The 10,977-nt window shown below is 38.6% G+C and overlaps 1 protein-coding gene across 1 annotated transcript in view; it reads right to left on the bottom strand.

Moving 5' to 3' along the window:
- Window positions 1-1,770: 1,770 nt before the first annotated feature.
- Window positions 1,771-10,977, bottom strand: part of UFM1 (ubiquitin fold modifier 1) — a 38,647-nt gene continuing 29,440 nt past the window's right edge. The window contains exons 6-7 of the transcript XR_008468186.1: window positions 5,024-5,173; window positions 1,771-2,328 (exon numbers count right to left, since the gene is read on the bottom strand). The gene's annotated coding sequence lies outside the window, so the exon portion shown is untranslated. The remainder of the gene's footprint in view (window positions 2,329-5,023; window positions 5,174-10,977) is intronic.

Raw genomic sequence — 10,977 nt, 5'->3', positions numbered from 1 at the left:
GCAATGAGGTCTCCCCTCAGCCTCCTCTTCTCCAAGCTAAACATGCCCAGCTCCCTCAGCCTCTCCTCATATGACCTGGTCTCCAGACCCCTCACCAGCCTGGTAGCTCTCCTCTGGACACGCTCCAGCACTTCAATGTCCCTCTTTACAGAGGGGCCCAGAACTGAACACAGGACTCGAGGTGAGGCCTCCCCAGTGCCGAGTACAGAGGCACCATCACTTCCCTGCTCCTGCTGGCCGCAGATCTGCTGGCTGCAGATTTCCTATGTAGAAGCAGAGGGGTTAAATATGGACAAATTCACATCACAAGTTGCAAGAAAACTAAGAGAGGTTAGTATGTGCAAATACATATCACACACTGTAAGAAAACAAATGCACAGGAGGAAAAAAAATTAAAGAGCTTGTAATGTTCTGACAGAGCAGTGATTCACTGCTGGGAGCTGGGAAACTCTGCTATTTGCAGGAATCCTCACCCATCGCAAGCAAGAGGGAGACCAGTGTGGTGGGAAGCTCAGGAAGGAGGGGATGGTGACCAGCAGGTGCTGGCTCACTGCTTGGCTACCTCCCAAGCTCTGCACTAAGAAGTGTGAGAGAAAGGGAGGGGGAAAACCAACTCCTCGCCGGACCAGCTTAGGTGCAAATAGCCAGGCTACGTGCAATGCTGCTTTCACTGCTGCCTGGAGGCTGGAAATCAAATACTGCAATCGATTTTCAGGCCAGCTAGAGACCTCTTCCTGTAAGGATATGGCATTTTATGGAAGGATGTGAAGTCTGACAGAAGGTCATGCTACATGTATTTATGTAACCTGTAAATTATAGCAGTTTCCTTCATGCGTGACCTGGGATCTTGTCTCCAAAATGCATCTCTTCCTCATCCAGTCTGTGTCTCCAGGACATTTTGTAAGTCAGTCACGTATGAGACCTTTGAAAGTTTCTCTTACAGCTGTCCTCTGTAACGTCTAGTAATTCTTGTCCCCAGCTAAACACATACCATAAATACTGCTTTATTCCCTTTACTCAGAAACAGTGAAAGGACCACCTTTCACCCTACCTATGATGGGGAATAGAGACCTCAGCCAGGACCTGCAAAGCTCTGCAGTTTCAGTTCACAGGAATTTAGGAAACAATTTCATTGTATTTCAAACCGTATGGATATGCAGGCAGGGATCCTAGAATATTCCAAATTTCAAAGTAAAACTCAGTTTCCTGTATGTTCCTTTTAAACCCATTTAAAACCCCTGTTTAAAACTCCACCTCTTCTTTAAAAAGCAAGAGAGTAGTCTGAAAAAATAAACAAGGTTTTGACATAACAAAGACTTTATACATGTGCTTAACAATAACACAGCATTTAATCTCTATTTCAGTGGAATACAGAGTGGTGTCTAAAAATATACCTAAATCTGCAGGCTTGGGGCTTGTTTAAATTTCAGCTTTGTAAGAAAACTATAAACTAGATAATTTCTGTGAGCCACAGACTTTTTGAAGCTCTTTTTAAAAGAAGGGAGTAGGTTTTGTGTGTGTTTATGGGGGAGAAGCTCTGTAAAGACCAGGTAGAATTATTATTACCAATATGCCTGTATACCCCAATTATCTTTGGGGTATACAATTATTTCTCCAACCCCTGCTAAGACCACTTGCTACACTCTCGGGTCATGTAATGGCAGAGAAGTTGCATTGTTATGGAGCCGCCACACTCTTCATAGCTTGCAGACCTGGCAAACCAGAGTGGGTCGCTGCAAATAGTTTGTTCCTTGACCCAGAATCGTATGGAAGTGCAGCTTTTCATATGGTGTTCATTTGAGAGAAATGCCAAAAAGCTATTTTTATCGTGTTGAAGACAAATTTGATCTGAATGTGAGCTGGAATGTTAATTCCAAGTACCTTTCAGTTTTTGTGACAGTCTGGATTTGATGTCATTTGGGGTATTGACATAATTCATAAATTTGACGTAAGACATAAATTTGTCAAAAGCTCATAAGGCTGAGCACAGCTTAAGAATACCTAAAATTGTGCTTTTAAAATTAAACATGGACTGTTTAACAAGCTTATCCTTTCTTTAATAAATGCTACCGACTTCTTATGGTCAACTTCTCTTAGCGTATATTCAGTAACAGCTTGCTTCAGGACTCCTTTCTTTACTCCTTCTCTGTTCTTTGGCCTGTTGCCAAGTGCCTGGACCTCTCCCTCTCAGGCTCCACTGTGAAATATCTCTGATTAGTGCCAGAAACTTGGGGCTCACTTTTATTTTAACAAGGTAATTTTATTTTGCAGTCACTGATGTTTTTCTTGACCTTTTCTTCTTTCCTTAGGATGGATTAATGCATTGCTCTACAAAAAAAAAAAAAAATGAATGGAAGATGGATACAAATAACTGTAAAGTGTGTAATGTGTCATGCGATTTATTCAGCATGGTACACTTTCAAAATTAATTATACCTAACAAGCAACAAAGACTGATGGGGTTCATGTGTGGGACTGAAGCTAACAGATATAAAAGCAATGGTTTCTCAATGACCTGAAATTTTAGTACAGAGACACTTGAGAGTAAGACCTAACACCCCCCCCCCACGGCAAGGAACAAAGTTGAATGCTATTAATTTGAAGAAATTATGCCTTTGGCTGCTTTTTCTGGAATGTTTTTGTCAGAGTGACATTTTATCACTATTTTCTTTCTGAAATGGGCCTGGGGAATATAGAATTTTTGTTTGGTATTAGCGTGGGTTTCATATGGAAAGATTCAATATGAACTGAGATTGACATCATTAAGCCCCTTTTGTATCTAGGATACCAGTACATTCTGAACATTTGTGATTGAAAGTACTCACTATCAGGAACAAAATTCACTTAATAATTTATGTGGGTATACACATTGACTCCAATTAGCCACATTGGACTCATGACTGTAGTGTTTTACGTGACATGTACGAAGGATGGGACAAAAACATTACTATCATATGCAAAATAACCACTGTAAAGTAGCAAAGAGAAATACTTTTTAAAGTAGGCAGCATAAATTATTATACTACTGGACTGAGAAAAGCCAGCTGTACCTACTTTGTAAACTATAGTGACTTAGACTAGATGAGACCAACCAGCAAGAATTAAGTTAATACAAAGATAGCATTCGTTGCTTACAGGCTGTGACAAGCAACCCTGAATCCTAGATTCATAGCCCATTCTCCAGCTTGCCTAAGTAGGTGGAGCCAACAAAGTCAGGAGAGGTTGCTGAAGATCTGATGTTTTGTCTCCAGCCAACTTGACCTACGGGTGTCAAGTCTGGGAAATTTTACCCACCTGCAACACCGCAAATTCATGGAACAGAACAGAGGACAATAAACCCAAAACAGATGGAGAGAGAAAAGCTCATGAATTCAAATATTTGGACCCAAATACTACCTTTTGTATATATCTTAAATACGTGTCTCAGCTGAATGCTGGAGGCATGTGTGCTCTGCTTCGATGTTCCTGGGAGGCAGCAAGTCTGTTCAAAACCGCCCCATCTGAGCACCTCAGTCCTTGCTCTTTCAAACCAAATCCTCCTTGGTTTTTTTGTAATGTCTTATCCACCAAACACTCTTTACACAGAGTGGCAGAATCAAGGTCTGCAGTGAAAATGGCAGCAGATTCTTTTTTGTTTTAAGACTGATGGAAGACATAAAACTCATCATTTATTTCACAGCCCTGGACCAACCACTGGGAGACTTGTGTTGAAATCATAATTTAGTTGTAAATTCAAAAGTACCCTTTTGAACTTCAAAATAAATGAAAGGTAGCTTGAGTTGCACCCTAATGGTTTGAGCACTCACCTGGGACAGAAAAGCACTGGATTTTGTTTTTCAAATCACATTATACATTACAAATTATAGCACAATCACATTATTAAAAACCAGAGAATAAGTGATAGGTTCCGTGCTCACAAGTTTGTATATATGCTTGAACTAAGAGAAAAAAAACACGAAAACAATCAAACAAACAAACCCAATCTATCCAGCAATGTTCTTGAACTTCCATTTACCAGAGAACACATCCTGTGAGCACAGAACTATATTCCCTCAAAGAATATCCCACTCCTTCAGACAACAAAGAGGAGGTGATCTGGTCTGCATGGGTACTAAAGAAAGGGACCCCTTTTTCTCTCTTTGTCTCTTACTAAAACCATGTCCTAAGATGGCATAAAATTCCTGCATGTCATCATATGAAAACAGAGGCTTCATACTAAGTAGAGTCTATTGTCTTAGCAGCTGAATCTACAGAACAAAAAAAAAACCCAACCCCCACATCAAAAGAACAAGATTAGAATCACAAAGCCGCGTATTCAAAAGCAGGGAAGTGACAGACTGAAGACTGCCAGAATTTTCTTTTTAACAATTTTGTCTGTAAGTCTATGACTGCATATTATTGAAAGGTCACCAGCCCTCATTTTTTGCACAAGAGTGAATACATACTATATTCAAATTAATGAGTAGTTATGCTTATTTTCTTCTTATTGTTGTGTAGATAGCTCCATGCTCTAACAGAGAACATTTTGGAAACATCAGAGTAGTAAGAGGTGATATTAACCTCAGTTTTATGGCTCTGGAACTAAGGTATGAAGACAATGAGATGCAATGCTTTCACTAATTTCAAATGACAATTTGGAAATAATTAGAGGCTCATTTTTCAGAGCATATGAGGTTATGTGACACATTATATATGCGACATGACTTCATTTGCAACTGCCATTGACTTAATCTACCCGAAAATCAGACCTTAGTGTCTCACATAGATACACAAAAAATGAGAACCATGCAGGTTTTAGTTTTCCATGAAAAGTTTAGGTGAAATGACTTGCCCAGAACTTTTCGTGCACATTATGGAAAAGCCAAGGATGACACCACATTTCAAGGGCAGCAGCAGGAAGGGCTGGTTAACGCTAGTAATTACGCTAGAGGAAGGACCATTCGGAGTTTTAACTGCTAAAATCAACTTCTCTTGATCACGTGTGAACTGTGATTTTCATAACATAACATAAAGCATGTCCTTACCACAAAAATCCTCCAGAACATCACATCTGCCATTGTTGCAAAGCTTGTAGTGGCTGGAGGAGTTCTCACCATACGGGCATCCTTCAGCTTTGTCCCTCAACATTGATGGAAGACTTTGTTTGAAATACATAGTCAGCTTGATTCAAACACCTAGTCAGGAAAAAAAAATATTAATCTTTATGAATGATATATATTAAAGCTTTCTGGTAACACTTTCATTTTATGCACATAGTGTGTGAATTTATGCTAATTATGCAGAGAGAAATCTGCATCCAACAGAAAAGATTAGCTACAAATGTTTTCTTTCTTAAAGAGGGAAACTCTTTTCCCATTACATTTCTCGTACTGAAAGTAACCTTTAAAATAATGTTGTTTGTTACATAAAGTAGGAATTGTTTTCTGTTTTTTGCGTTTTTTTTTTAAAATTAAGGAATGACCATTTTGCATTTACTAATTTCATCTCAAGATAGGAAACTGGAATCCTTCGTGACAAAGCACACATGGGAGAGATATAGAAAGCAAATGCACACTGAGCCAGGCACTTCTGGCCTCCTTATGTTGTTCCCATTTTACACTGTTGCAGCTGAACTTGATTTGAACATGGAGCTATTCCATGCTGACATATATGAAAGTAAGAGGAGAACTGGGATCCTCTTCCATGGTTTCATTCTGTGCTGACAGAAAATAATGGATGCAAACATCAGAAGCACATTAACTGTAAAAGTCAGTTTACTGAGAAAATATTAAATAATTTAAAAATCAAGACATTTTTTGTCACAATAAATGAGCTATTAGTGTAGTCAGATCACTCATGCAGGCCTGAGAGCGTGCGTGTGCTATCTGGTAATGGTAAATGTATTATTAATGCATACAACTTGCCTGAGTACATAATAGCTGTCACCTTATATTTAATCTGTGTCACCGGTAGACAAAAACACACACTACTTTTGAAACAGCTAATTCAGGTTAGTTATCACTATGGAAAATTGTAGTCAAGGCAAAAGAAAATCAATTTTACCTCCATGTCAATAAACACAGTAAAGTTTAGACTTTTCCCTGGCATGTTCCCACAGCTCCTTTACCAGCCAGCGATGCAGAACCATCCAGTGCGCCTGTTTCACCTCCGGACTGAGAGTAATTCAAGAGCACCTGCTACATATCTTGGTTTAGCTAAAAGAAATTACTTTTTCTCTTGACAGTAGAGCACCTTGGTCCTGAAACAACAGGAAATCATGTATATGCTGACTGAATTCCTGACACACCGTATTTTCTTGCAACATGCTGAGGTTTCCCTAAAGGCGTCTCATCCTAGTCCTGGTGGGAACGTGCTTTGTTGGAAACAAAGAACTTAGGTGTTTACCATATCAAAGACTATAGCTGAGCTAAACACTACAAAATCCTTCTATAATTAAGGAAAATAAAAACACATTGCCATAAGCATAGATTTTTTTCTCCACTGACCAAAGTAACCTAGGGCAAATAATTCAGATGTTACATGTTGTAGTTGGCTGAAGTTAGAGAAGATGAATCCCACTTACAGTGATGGACATTGTAAATAAATCAACTATGACTGACAAAAGATTTTTATTCCAATTACCTGAAAAACACAGGAAAGGATTTACTCTGTTAATAAGTTTATCCAAAACGAGAAAAAGCACCATTAAAAGTCAGCTGTAGATTTAACAAGAGAACAACTTACTTTCTCTTATTTTCAATACACATGTATATTGAAAATAAAATGGGCAAATTTATTGAGCATTTCAATCATGAACTTCTGAAATGTGCTTTTAGAGAATAAATAGTAATTTGACTTACTTAACAATAAAAGAGATAATAGCATTTTATTATGCTGATGACTTCTACAGTTACAGAAGCTTGCAAATGCGTCTACCTGGGCAGTATTTTGACACAAATACAGTCTTGAAAGCAGTGACACCCTTCTTCGTTTTCTCAAAATATCTACGACTGCTGGTCATTTGTGTTTGAAGGCACAGAATATTGCCAGAATTTTCTAAAAATAAGATTTCTGTTGGTATAGCCCTGAGCTCTGATTACAGATACACTGGTCAAGAATCTTTTCATGTACCACCTCTCTTGCTACATTTTTCCAGTGCATTTATGTAACTAAAGGTGGATACCCACAGTTTAAGGATAGCACCTATGTGTGAGCACCTACTATAATCAGTGGAGATCTAGGGCAGAATTTAATTGCATAAGCATAGGTATGTGGCATCATTTGAGCTGTTATGAGGTATTTCATCAAGGTTCTAGCTGCAAAAGGTCTTCCTTGCTCTTAGATGTATAACTTACGTAGGCAATAGAGCTCAGAAAGTGACTAATCTCATCTTAAAGTGACTTGTATTCAGTCAGGTGACATGCTCCCCATGCTACTACAGGCACAAATATTGGACAGGGAGTTAAGGCAAACCTGGGTAATAGGTAAAAGAAAGCTGAGGTACAACAGCCTACAATGTGTAGCCACCTACTGCGAGGCCAAATTCCAGGCTTCCACATTAGTAATTTTTCATTGGCATCCAAGTGAGTTAGGCACACGATACACTTAGGGCTAGGTTAAACTACCAGCGTGTAGATGTGTAACGTAACAGCTTGTGATTTGGATCAGTAGACAGATGAATGAGTCAAAGCACCTGCTGCCTTTGGCAGTTAGATACTATCTAGCCATACCATCACTGGATAAAACTGTGATTATGTTGTCAAAGTCAGGATCTTTGAACAGGTTACAAGCTTTCAGACCCCTCTGAAAAACCCACAGTCCTCTGCTTATCAATAAAATGATAAAACAAATGATAAGATGAAGCAGGATAAAGTATTGACAGACATATTCTGTTAGCTACAAAGAAATCATATCTTGTAGCATAACTACATTTGATATATTAAAATAAATGTATGAAAAGAAAAGCCTTACTGAATTCTGTGTACTTTTTGACTAGTAGCTATGAAGATTTCATTTTTTTTTTCTAGTAGTTGCTTGTTTATTCCATAATATAAATAAAGAAGATTAGCTTTCAAATTACATTCTTGTGCTGGCACAGAAAAAAAGTGGGTGGTAGGATGTGGGTGTGGAAATGTTTTGGGGAATGAGTCCAAAATGATAGAAAATTAAAGTAGTTTGGTAGCAATAGTTACATTATACAGTAAAATCATTCTCTAGCTAAGAGATCCCTAGCTGTTCCATGTCTGAGATCTGAACCTCATAGATTGGTGTCACCAAAAAAATTTAAAAAAATCATTGAAGAAGAAATAGTGACTAGAATAACTCTTAACAGAACTCACTTCTTGTTCTTCCTGTCTCGTCTAGAAATATAGTGGTCTCTTGACAGAAACCAAGATCATACTTATTGCTGGCATTATGGTCTATGGAACTACGCAGGAGTCTTTCCATCTAATTTCTGATATCCTGAGAAGTGCAAGGAGATCTCCATAAGCATGCATTCACCTTAGTACCTCCAAGCACCTGAGTGGTCAGAGGAAACAGAAATGGATTTGGCACAAAAGCAGGGATACGTTGTTCCTTATGGCTTTATCTTATTTATGGTGTTTCTATTGAACCAAAAGTATAAAATAGGGAGTCTCAAATTACGTAAAGTAACACAGAAACCAAGTAACTGTGAATCACTAAAAGCAACTGCAGAAAAAAGTCTAAATAACATTTCCTTGAAATTAAGTCTATCAGTCTATGGAAATCTCCCCCCAAAGATTTATTAAAGTCCCCTCTCTTGGGATATTTAATACCAGGTTAGGTGAAAAAAAAAATCCTGTAAAACCACTACAACATTTGCAGAAGAATGAAACTGGTAATTTGGCAAGTCTATACAAGATGTCTCCTCTGTACAAGTAAGCACTGATCCTAGGTCTGACCCTTCAATGTTGAGTGCTTCTTTTATTACTTCAATTTTACTCTGAGAAATTATATATTATTTGTATTTTACTTATGGCTAGATGTATCCTTAATTTTTTAAAGCAGACTGTGTTGATCATCATTCACTCTTTTCCCACAATATCTAAAGCCATCTGCATTTCCCATTTGCAACTGCTCGAACTTCAGTCTTCATTCTGAACCGCAAGTTCAGACTCTGCCTTTTTATTTTAAGGTTTATGATAATTAATTTTAAGGGGAACTTGACTCTGCCTATTTTTTCCTCTCAGGAGTAAATTATGCAAGAATAATTACTGGTAACATGACAGCAGCTCTGACAGCTTTTTCCAAAAGGTGAATTTTATAGTTGAATATAAGGTAGTGGTAACGTACACAATTCTTACCTACTGATCTCAAAGCACTTTACAAAGAATGCATAAATTCCAGCCTGTTTTAAAATACCGACTTATTTTTTCTCTTGCCTCTAATATATTTTTGCTTCTTTATGCAAATACTTTTCCAGTTCTGACCTCCACATCTCCTCTGATTCATAGATAAAGCACATTTTCTTTTTTGAGGGCACAGATATGTTTGGCCTCCCAGATATTTTTGGAAAGACTCATATTAATGTACTTCATTGCAAAACTGCTCCGAGGAGACCATTGCACAGGATGCAGCGCTCCCCCCAGCTGTCTATAGAATATCACTTTCCCCATCCTCAGCAAACTTGCATTACAGTACCTACTCAGTTTGCAACACCTTGCAGCTTTTCCTTTATAGTTTAATTCCCAGGATTTGATCCAGAGCTACACCACATCCCCTGAAGACATCAGAAAACACGCTCAACCTCAGGCTCCTCCAACAGCAGATGCAAGCCCCTGGAGAGCCTACAGCTCTCTCAGTTGCTCCACCCCTCTACCTGGTACCCGAGTAAAGGAAAGCAAGAAGAGATGACGGAAAAGAGGGAAGGCAGAGCAAAGGGGAAAGATGGCCAGTGTGGGCTAGGGGTGCCAGGGGATGCAGGATGGAAATGGGTGGGAGCTGGAGCAGGACCAGTAGAGAAAGAAGGAGGAAGAGGAGACAGTGGCAGAGGAGCTATGAACAGCTGTGAATGATTTCACAGGACTAGCTAAACAGGTAACTAACTTCCCTCTTTACTTGTTCTTCAGTAATTACAATATGAACTGTCCTCTTCAAGGATTTTTTCCTTATTCTTTTGGCTTCCTTCTGGGGGATTCAACTGATCTATCTTGTTTTTAATTTCTGCAGTAAAGCCTAGCAGTGACGCTTTTATCATTTTAGTGATTTACTAACATTATATGTGAATATAAACTGCCTGGGTGTCAATTTTCCCTGCAGGTCTTTTTCAATAACACAGAATTTATGTTCTTTTTATCATATTCTTTCAATAATAGTAAAAAAAATGTTTCTTTTTCATTCACTCATCTCTCACCTCTCTCACAATATACATAAATAAATAAGTCACCCCCAAAATATAAATAGAACCCCTCAAACAGAATCCAAGGAAAACATAATATTTTGGATAGCTTTTAGAGCCTGTTAAGCAAGCACTTCTCAGAAGCGTCTTCAAATAGCTGGCTTGTACTTTCCAACTGTTTTACTAAAAATCTGAGCTGGTAAGAGAGACGAGGTTTTAGCAACTGGCAGCGCTTAATGTTATCTACAGAGTATCTTGGAACGTCATCGGCCCTTTCCAACCTGTCTTTCTCTTGACAAGACATGTCGAGCCAAGGCACAAACACAGAGAACACTTAGCAGAAGCCCATGGACATAAAATACAACATTTATAAGTACCTATAAAACCTAACACAGGACCTTGGATCAATTTTTTTTTTCTGTTTTGGGTCCTCAGACCATGAAGGGGAAAACACATACCTTGTGGTGGTGTACCGTGGAGACAAGTGCCTATTTACCCTGCAGTTTCTGCTTTCCCCATCTGTAGACATCTTCCTTTGCTGAGGGGCCATTTAAAACATGAAAACACCCATTGTTTATGATGATGAAGAGCATGGGAGTTCTTTCTTAGCTAATAGCTGAAATAGTGTAGATTTTTGGC

The sequence above is a fragment of the Rissa tridactyla genome, chromosome 1 (genome assembly GCF_028500815.1).
Source record: "Rissa tridactyla isolate bRisTri1 chromosome 1, bRisTri1.patW.cur.20221130, whole genome shotgun sequence".
NCBI classification, from domain to species: domain Eukaryota; kingdom Metazoa; phylum Chordata; class Aves; order Charadriiformes; family Laridae; genus Rissa; species Rissa tridactyla.
This window is presented reverse-complemented; position numbering and strand designations above follow the sequence as displayed.